We start from the raw sequence: 8,870 nt of genomic DNA, 5'->3' as shown, positions 1-8,870 counted from the left end.
GTTCAAAAGACGGTTGCTAACAAGTTGCTAAATGGGACTACAGGCGCTGTCGGAGACATTAAACGTCATCACATCGAACAGTTTATCAATTTACAGTATTTTCCAACTGTAGTATAGTTTATAGTACAAGTAATTGTAGAATAAACAATAATAGTTTCCCTCATATTATATTGTTGTTCGACAATGTTTTTTTGTTTTGCCCCGAAATGCAACCAAGTCTTCAGATGGAAGATGCTCACTTTATCGCTTACTGATACGGAGACTCTGGGTTCGTACCATAAGGTAAACTCATATGATTATCCCATGTAAACACCACATTTACCGGCTTAGTCATGGTGAAAGTGAAACTTTAACGATGCATAGTGCTTAAAGCCACGTTAAAATTAAATGTTTACAGCCACATGAAGCTGTTATGAAGCATATAGATTGAGGATTTTTAGAAGCAAAGATGAAATAACATTTTGTATATCCACCCTAACAAAACGATAGCTGAAATGTGGTACTTTATTCACTAAAATAAGTTTAATCTTACCATATCCAAAAACTCGCTCACTCTGCTGTTATTTAATAGATTAAATGCACTAGAATTTTATTGAATAGTACGTGGAGACACATTTTTAATTAAAATATTCATATTAATCAAGGATTTATTGACTTTTAATGCACCTTATTTCAAAATGTACCGAAATATGTGCTTTCATATGTCTTTTAGTTATGATTATTTCATTTATTCACTATAATAATTTATTACTAATGTCTCATTTCAGTATTAGTTTGGCTCTAGTTTTGCATTTATTCCAGTTCATATGAAAAGGTTCATGTAGCGTGGATTAAAATTCATATACAGACTAAATCCTTTTCACTGAACATGTTAAAAATAAGTTTTAAAAAGTTGTGGGAAGCATGGAGGTGGTGACGCTGAAGGCGAGCGACCGTGGTGCTGTAGTTCGTTTATAGACTAAGTTTAGCTTTTAAGTTCTGGCCTTTTATTTAGGCATTAAAATTCATAAAAGTTATATTATTTTGTGAAGATTATCTTGATGGACAAAACATGATAGTTTCATGAACTATGATTGAACACAGAGCTTATTTTTTTGCGATAATCCAAAAGCCTATGGAAAAATCCTATTGCCTTTTTGCCGAGGGAGCCAGTGTGATGCTAACAGCCGATCGGCCTACAAAGTGACGTCATAGTTCCCCCACTCTATTGGAATGTCCTAAGCCCTTGATCACTTAGAATTCGCTATACAGTTGGTTTATTGTTTACATTTTTCCCTTTACGAATTTGTTTGGTGCAGCATTGGTGCTTCGGAGGCAGCATTCCAAAACAGGAAAGCATCCAAATTCTGCTTTACTTCCTGTCTCCGGAGGTACCTTCTTCTGATCGAATTTTGAAGGCAGCATAGATGTATCCTTCACTGCCTTTGATATCCCACAATCCTGTGCGTTCCATTCCATGATGGTTGAGCTAAAAAATAAAGATGGCGTCTGAAAGTTGCGTTTGGTGGTCAGTTTGCGTGTAAATATATTTCTGACTAAACTTTTTGCACTTTTGATGTTATTTCTAGCGAGAAATCAGTGTTATAGTAATTTAATATTCGTTTAGTTATCACAAAAACTCTATTTTGTTGTAGATCATTAAACCGTTACCCTGCCTCAGAAGCCTGTCCGAAATCAGTTTCATGAGGTGCCTTTGTGCAAAAACGCTGCCTGCAAAGTCATTGCCTCATACGGCAGCGAGGCAGCAAGTCAACTGCCTAAGTTTTCGGATGCAGCCCGTCACTGCAGAACAGAAGATCTAGGGGGCGTGGTGTGCATATGAAGCAGACTCGCTCCCTCGGTCAAAATTGAGGGGTCGAGGCCGGGTCTGTCCATATAAACTTCCCTCGTCCACTTCACGATGTGGAACGCACTTCAAAACGGCAGCGGGGATTCCCCCGAGGGGAAGTGCTTAGGGAAGTTCGCGAGTGCGTGTCTAAAAGTGTAGAGGAACGCAGCCTCTATCTGAATCAAATGATTCGTGATACGCGACCCGATTGTAGCGCTTCGAAATAGTGAATCATTAATTTGCGACGCAATGGTTTAACTGGTTTAAATGGTTTCACCCTTCACTATACTTGCTTTTCAAAATCATTACAAGCGATGTCAATATTAAAAAATGAATCGCTTGAAAGTCACGAGTTTGAGTCTGAATCAATCAGACCGGCTCCAGCGCAAATGACTCACTCAATTGAATCAGTTCATCTGTTCCTCTTTTCGCATCTTCAGCCATGATTACACGACAATGCGAGCGTAAAAACTTTTTTGCGATATATGGGCGTTTTTGCGAAATTGACGCGTTTCCATTAGGCGTATTTTCAATTCGCAATTTCAATTTGCGCAATTTGAAGGGTAATGGAAACGCACCTACTGTTGCCGCGGGATGTTTTTCATGAACCCCACCAAAGAAACCTGTATTTTACCCCCCGGAATGTGATTTTTAACTGGAGACCCCCTCGAAACGCGATTGGGCTAGTTTTGAGTAGCGATTGGGCGGGTTTTCTTGTGAAAACCTGGCAACCCTGCAGTAGGCTACTACTACTGGCTTAGCTCGCTGGTTTTATGACATGAACTGAAATAAAAATAAGTGAAAAAGGTATTATGTTTACAATAAAATTAAATTAAAATAGGTACCTTCTATATATATATATATATATATATATATATACATTTTGTTAGATTTATGTGGGGGTAAACAAAAACTATTTGTTAGCGACAATAAAAACTTTAAATTTTAACACATTATACAACTTTGCTTCTCAAGCAGTAAATGCATCTTTGATTCAATGATGATTTTAATAAAAAAATTAAATCAAAAGTTTTTTTTTTCTGCTGCCATAAAATGTAAAATTCATGCAGTGCATGCATACTGTACATTTGTTCCCAGTTTGTATGCTTCTAATGATACAGAGTCATCTGAATTGGTTAGAAGATTAATTGTTTGCGTTCATGAATAGTCCAACCTCCCAGTGCAGTATTGTCTGTGAACTTTGTATGACAAATGTGGACAATTGTTTGTGTGAGTCTTTGTGCTTTCATATTTCCCTTTCCCCCATTGCTTTATTCAATCTGTCTCTCTAGCCTAGTGCTTTTACGCCGTAAATCTCAGAGGAACCTCAGTTGCGGGTTAAAAGACACGTCATAAAGCATAAAATGGTTCTTCTGCAGAGTATCTGCTCATAGAAGATAACTATTGTTCTTGTAATGGTATATATACATTATCACCTTTGATGTGGGAGCCGTTGTCCAAGAGAGAGCATTAAAGTACAAACAATTTTGAAATCATATTTTTTCATCCTTAAAAGCTAACGATGAAGAATAAAACAGTGAGATTTATGTACTCTTTTGCAGCAGCTAAAGGAATAAAGAACACAGGAGAGCAATAAATCATGAGGGGTGTGATCTGTTCAGGACGTGCAGAGCTTTTTCTTGTTGGCTCTGTGCTCTCTGCTCTATTTCAGAGCTACATTAGATTCAATGTGTTTATGGCTTTAAAAACCTCACAATGATTAATTACATTGCACAGAGGCAAATCCTACCAGAATTAGCTGTGTTTATGTGCGCTGCCCTGTGTAAGAATGCCTTGCTGATCATTTACAGTCCTGAAATCAAAAATTGACCTTACTAATCTTATTGTTCACAATTCATCAATGCATGTTATAAATACAAAACATGTTTGTCATCAAAATAATAACTTCTGCTTGCTCTTGGAATGAAACTAAACTGCTAATGGAACTTTGAAACTACATAGAATAGAGAATAACCAATAGCCAAAGAGGTAATCATTGTTTTGTGCTGCTGCTGCAGGTAATGTATCTTTTCTCTTTTATTATGAAGACAATCTGAAACTTTCCTTAGGTGTACCTTCATACTAAAATGTTGTCTGTTAAAGGAATAGTTCACCCTAAAATGAATATTTGCTGAAATGTACTCACCCTCAGGCCATCCAAGATGTTTGTTTCTTCATCAGATTTGGAGAAATTCAGCATTGCATCACTTGTTCACCAATAGATCCTCTGCAGTGAATAGGTGCCGTCAGAATGAGAGTCCAAACAGCTGACAAAAACATCACAATAATCCACACCACTCCAGTCCATCAGTCAACAGCTTGTGAAGCCAAAAGCTAAGTGTCTTTAAGCAACAAATTTATAATTAAAATGTAACTTTTTCCCCAACTGCTTTCTCCAGTGAAAAAATGGTCTGGTCTGAATCAGGAGAGAAATCTGCACAGATCAAGCACCGTTTACAAGCCAAAACAGCTCTAAACAAATTTTTGGGTTGATTTTGATGTGAGAGGACAACAGAGAATGGACTTTTTCACTGGAGGAAGTGTTATTATGGACTATGGTGTTTTGGCCAGAAGAGACAGTTTAAAGTTGTAAAGTTAAACACTGTAAAGTTAAAATTAAAATGATAGATTTGTTTCTTTTACATACTTTTAACTGATGGACTGGAGTGGTGTGGATTACTTGTGGATTATTGTGATGTTTTTATCAGCTGTTTGGACTCTAATTCTGACGGCACCCATTCACTGCAGAGCATCCATTGCTGAGTAAGATGTGATGATACATTTTTCCAAATCTGTTCCCATGATCAAACAAACTCATTTACATCTTGGATGGCCTGAGTGAGTAAATTGTCAGCAAATTTTCATTTTTGGCTGAACTATTTCTTTAAGGTAACTGATTTTTGTTTGATGGAAATCAGTGTTATTTTAGTGTCCTTTAGATTCTATTCTAATTTTTTTTTTTTGAATTAGCTTTTATTTTAATATTTCCTTTCTGCATTTTTTTTTCAAGTTTTAGTAATGTTGTTGTGTGTCTGTCTGTCGTTTTTGTTTTTATATGTCTACATAGTTTTTCTTCATTTTAATTTAAATGTTCACATGTTCACATCAAGTTACAGTAAATTAAAATCACACATGTTGACTTGGCAACTAGCTGAAATAAAATATGTTTCAGTTTTTTTATATATATATTTTATTTCCATAAGTGTTTAATTTATTGCAAGTAATGAAAGTGTCATTTTTATGGTTTTAGTTTGATCACATGAGCTTGATTTAATGGAACAGACATTCTTGCTGGAGAACGAAACATTCAATGTAAGTTTTCTTCTTTTTTTTCAGGTTAAAGGGTTCTTTGATAATAATTGCAATCTAATATGCATTTATGGATAATTACACAAAATCACGAATGCTCAGCTGACAATAGACTGTATTAGAATTCTAATTACATCAATCAAACTCAAAAGTGATTTGTCGAAGGAAGCCTTCATCAAGGACAAAAGTGTTTCATTAGGAAAGAGCACACAAAGACAAAATAGATTCAATGCTTGTCTAATTATCATTATTGGGTTGTTCGGAGTAGTTTGAAGGAGTGAGTGTGTGGATCACAGGCAGTAAATCCATGTCTAATTAATTTGTGTATTTTTATTTAGTGTTATTTTGAATAAAGTATTTTTAATCTATACTATTTTGATTGTTTTTTCCAAATGTGGATTTTCTTTTTGTGATCCGTCAGTATGCCACAGCACACGCATATACAAAAAGTCCCTATAAATACTCTAAAATATTTAATAGAATGTCATAGTATTACCATAGTACCATGCCCAAATAAAAACTCTAGTGTCATGATACTTCCTGTTTGTGTCTATATGAAACATTGTTGCACCCTAGATGTCGCTGTGTGCTTCCCCGCGTGAATAAAGCACGTTGCTCCTCCAGATTCCCATAATGCCTCGTGTTTACCTCCGCTCTGACAGCAGCGATACTGCTCGCTGGCTCTTCTAGTCCCCCGCTGGACCCCCGCTGGACCCCCGCCGTTCTCCAGCAGTGCTGCATGCGCTGGAGCATCAGCGCACACCGAGGCGACCCCAGCGCGGCTCAGCAGCCGAACACCGGAGACTGTCGCCGGCTCTGGAGTGTTTATGTTCTCCGCGGTGGGCTTGGACAGTTCCTCGCTCTTCATCTGAGGTGAGCGCTCGTATAACTTAAACACAGGGAGATCGTTCTCATGCATTGCAGCACTGAAGCTTAAGTTTACGCGTTTCCGTGTTATTTCAAGCGCAACGGCATCATGTTCCAGAGCACGCCGCACTGCGCTTTTAAACACTTTAACATGTCTCTTCTTGTCATGTTTAATAAAAGCGAATGCAAGGTGTACGGAATCTATACTTTGGAGTAATTTGGACAGGGCCTTAATGTTTCTGGGCAGTTTAAACGTTCTCTTACATAAGTCATTATTCAACTACAAAATGCTAGGTATAAGTGCTACATAATAAACTATGACTACTTCGAGTTATTAGCCACTGTTACTACAAAAGAAAATAATGCGTAAGTGAAATGTCATGTTCATTAACGTTTTAGAAAAGAACAATAATTATAGAAATTGGTGTAAACTATGGTTACCGTAAATGATAACAGTGTGTCAAGCTAAACTGTTTTACGCCTCCCTTCTGTTACGTCACAGCAGTCCCGACGAGTAGGATATATGATTCTTGAAACGAATCGTTCATTTGAGTCGGATCTTTTTTAAATGAACCATTTGAACCGGTTAAAACGGTCTGAACGATTCGTTCTCGTATGATTCGTTCAGTAGCCGAGACAGGTGTTTGATTCTTGACGCGCTGAGAACCGATAAGTGAGTTGGCTGTAAGAGCATCGTATTGCAATTTTATTAACACGCGGAATATGAATTGTTTTAATATATATGTTTTTATTAAAACGCCCACACACTTTTGTGGCCAAGAGATATATTAGTATATCTTTGGTAATTATTAGCATATAATTGGTTTAGTTGAATCATGACTTGCAAAATGAATTGAACTGGCACGCATACAATTACAATAAACATCCTTATTGATTCCAGTTATTAGTGGAATATATATATATATATATGTGTATGATTCCCAACTTCTGAGCCTGCTCGCCTGAAGTTATGGTTGATTGCTCTTCGGCTGGATATCAACACACTCATTAACGTAAACTACGCCAGAGCGCGTACACACCTCGCGCACCGGATGCCGTGCATGCGCTCAAAGACAATTGGACATAGTGGTGTATTAGAGGTAAACAATTATATAAATACTGTTCGGTTTCTGGCACAAACCGATCGTTTCGTGTCTTAGGACATCAGTGTGTCGTCACGAGCTGCAGGGTTTAATTTGGATTTGTCTGTGCATGTTTTTTTTACTCTCATAGATTTTGTTACCATTGCCATGCATTATACGACTGATAGACTGCAACGGCTGGAGTTAAAAATCATCAAATGTGTTCTACTGAAGAAACAAAGTCACCTACATCTTGGATGCCCTGGGGGTAAGCAGATAAACATCACATTTTCATTTTTGGGTGAACTATCCCTTTAAGACATAACTGGCTGTGTTTATATTAATTGTGCATCATAAAACCATTTTGAGATGCAAGTGCATTAAACCACGAGTCACGCACAGCAGCATGCGCGAGCAGTCTTCACAAACAAAGCGAGCCTTCTGTTAGTGAGGTTCATATTTTAAGTCCACTGCATTCCAAACCACATAAATGATGACTTTGTTGAGCATTTGTAAGGAAAATACCGACGGGCGAGACCGCACACTTCAAGTGTAACATCAAACAAAGCACGCGTCTCTCACAGCGCATCCGGTGCAATGAAGCCCGCGAATGTCCTTGTAATTCCCTTCAACCTTTCCGAACTTTATTCGGAACCCCTAATATATATATATATATATATAATGTATGTATGTATGTATGTATGTATATGTGTATATATATGTATATGTGTGTGTGTGTGCATATATATATGTATGTGTGTACATATTTATGTGTGTATGTATATATATATATATATGTATATATGGTTTAATGGAGAATTTTCTTATTACTCAAATTTCTAGATTCCATATCAGTGTCAGTTTTTCTTTTCTTTAACCTAAGCTGAAATATTATATCCTAGCACAAATACTGTAGGCCTATTAAGTTTGACAGTTTCAGTCTCGCCTCATATTTGTTAGATTTGCTTTGAGTAATTTAGTCTTAGTGCTTGTTGACTGTCAACCCGAGTTATTAGAAAGTAATTATAAATAATTTGTTGAATTGTGTGGTATGACTGCCGACAGTTAAGCGCTAAGATATTTGGGAAAATGTTCACAGTGAAGCGACGTGATGCATTTAAACTGTTGTTAAATATGCTTTATGATCATCTTAATATTCACGCCAGGTGTGCTGGTAGAAATGGGCTCTTGGTGGAGCAATAATTGAATCGCTCCCTGTCTTGTTGTTTTCCTCTGTGCACTGTAGGTTTTCAGTGTTTTTGAAGTGCGGAGCACGTGGAATGGCGCAAAGTGAGTGAGTGTCAGGACTGCAGCAATAACACGTCTGTATGATTCACATGAAAAGCTTTGTATCCTAGCAACACAAAAGAAATGCACAACCACCGGCAGGTATCAGTGCATGACAGTTATAGGCCTCGTTCTCAATAAGATGATGAGCGGCCGGTTTCTTGTGAATGATCAAAGTAGGGCTGGACGATATGGCCAAAATTGATATCACGATATATTTCTTAATTTCGGTCGATACGATATAATTCCGATATCGATATGAACACTATTTATCTGAAATTGAAATCTTTTGTAACATTATAAATGCCTTTATCATCACTTTTGATCAATTTTAAGCATCCTTGCTAAATAAAAGTATTAATTTCTATAATTTCTTTCCCCAAAAAAATTATAAAAATTATACTGAATGGAATAGTGTATAATGTTACAAAAGCTTTTTATTTCAGATAAATGCTGATCTTTGGATCTTTCTATTCATCAAAGAATCCTGAAAAAAA

At 36.9% G+C, this 8,870-nt stretch overlaps 1 long non-coding RNA gene across 1 annotated transcript in view; it reads left to right on the top strand.

The window, feature by feature from the left end:
* Positions 1–5,676: 5,676 nt before the first annotated feature.
* Positions 5,677–8,870, top strand: part of LOC107684823 (uncharacterized) — a 67,466-nt gene continuing 64,272 nt past the window's right edge. Inside the window, exon 1 of the long non-coding RNA XR_001633894.1 lies at positions 5,677–6,010. This is a non-coding gene — a long non-coding RNA (uncharacterized LOC107684823). The remainder of the gene's footprint in view (positions 6,011–8,870) is intronic.

Source organism: Sinocyclocheilus anshuiensis, unplaced genomic scaffold (genome assembly GCF_001515605.1).
Source record: "Sinocyclocheilus anshuiensis isolate Anshui unplaced genomic scaffold, SAMN03320099.WGS_v1.1 scaffold121, whole genome shotgun sequence".
NCBI classification, from domain to species: domain Eukaryota; kingdom Metazoa; phylum Chordata; class Actinopteri; order Cypriniformes; family Cyprinidae; genus Sinocyclocheilus; species Sinocyclocheilus anshuiensis.
Note: the sequence above shows the minus strand (reverse complement) of the source record. Positions and strands in the feature narration are given on the sequence as shown.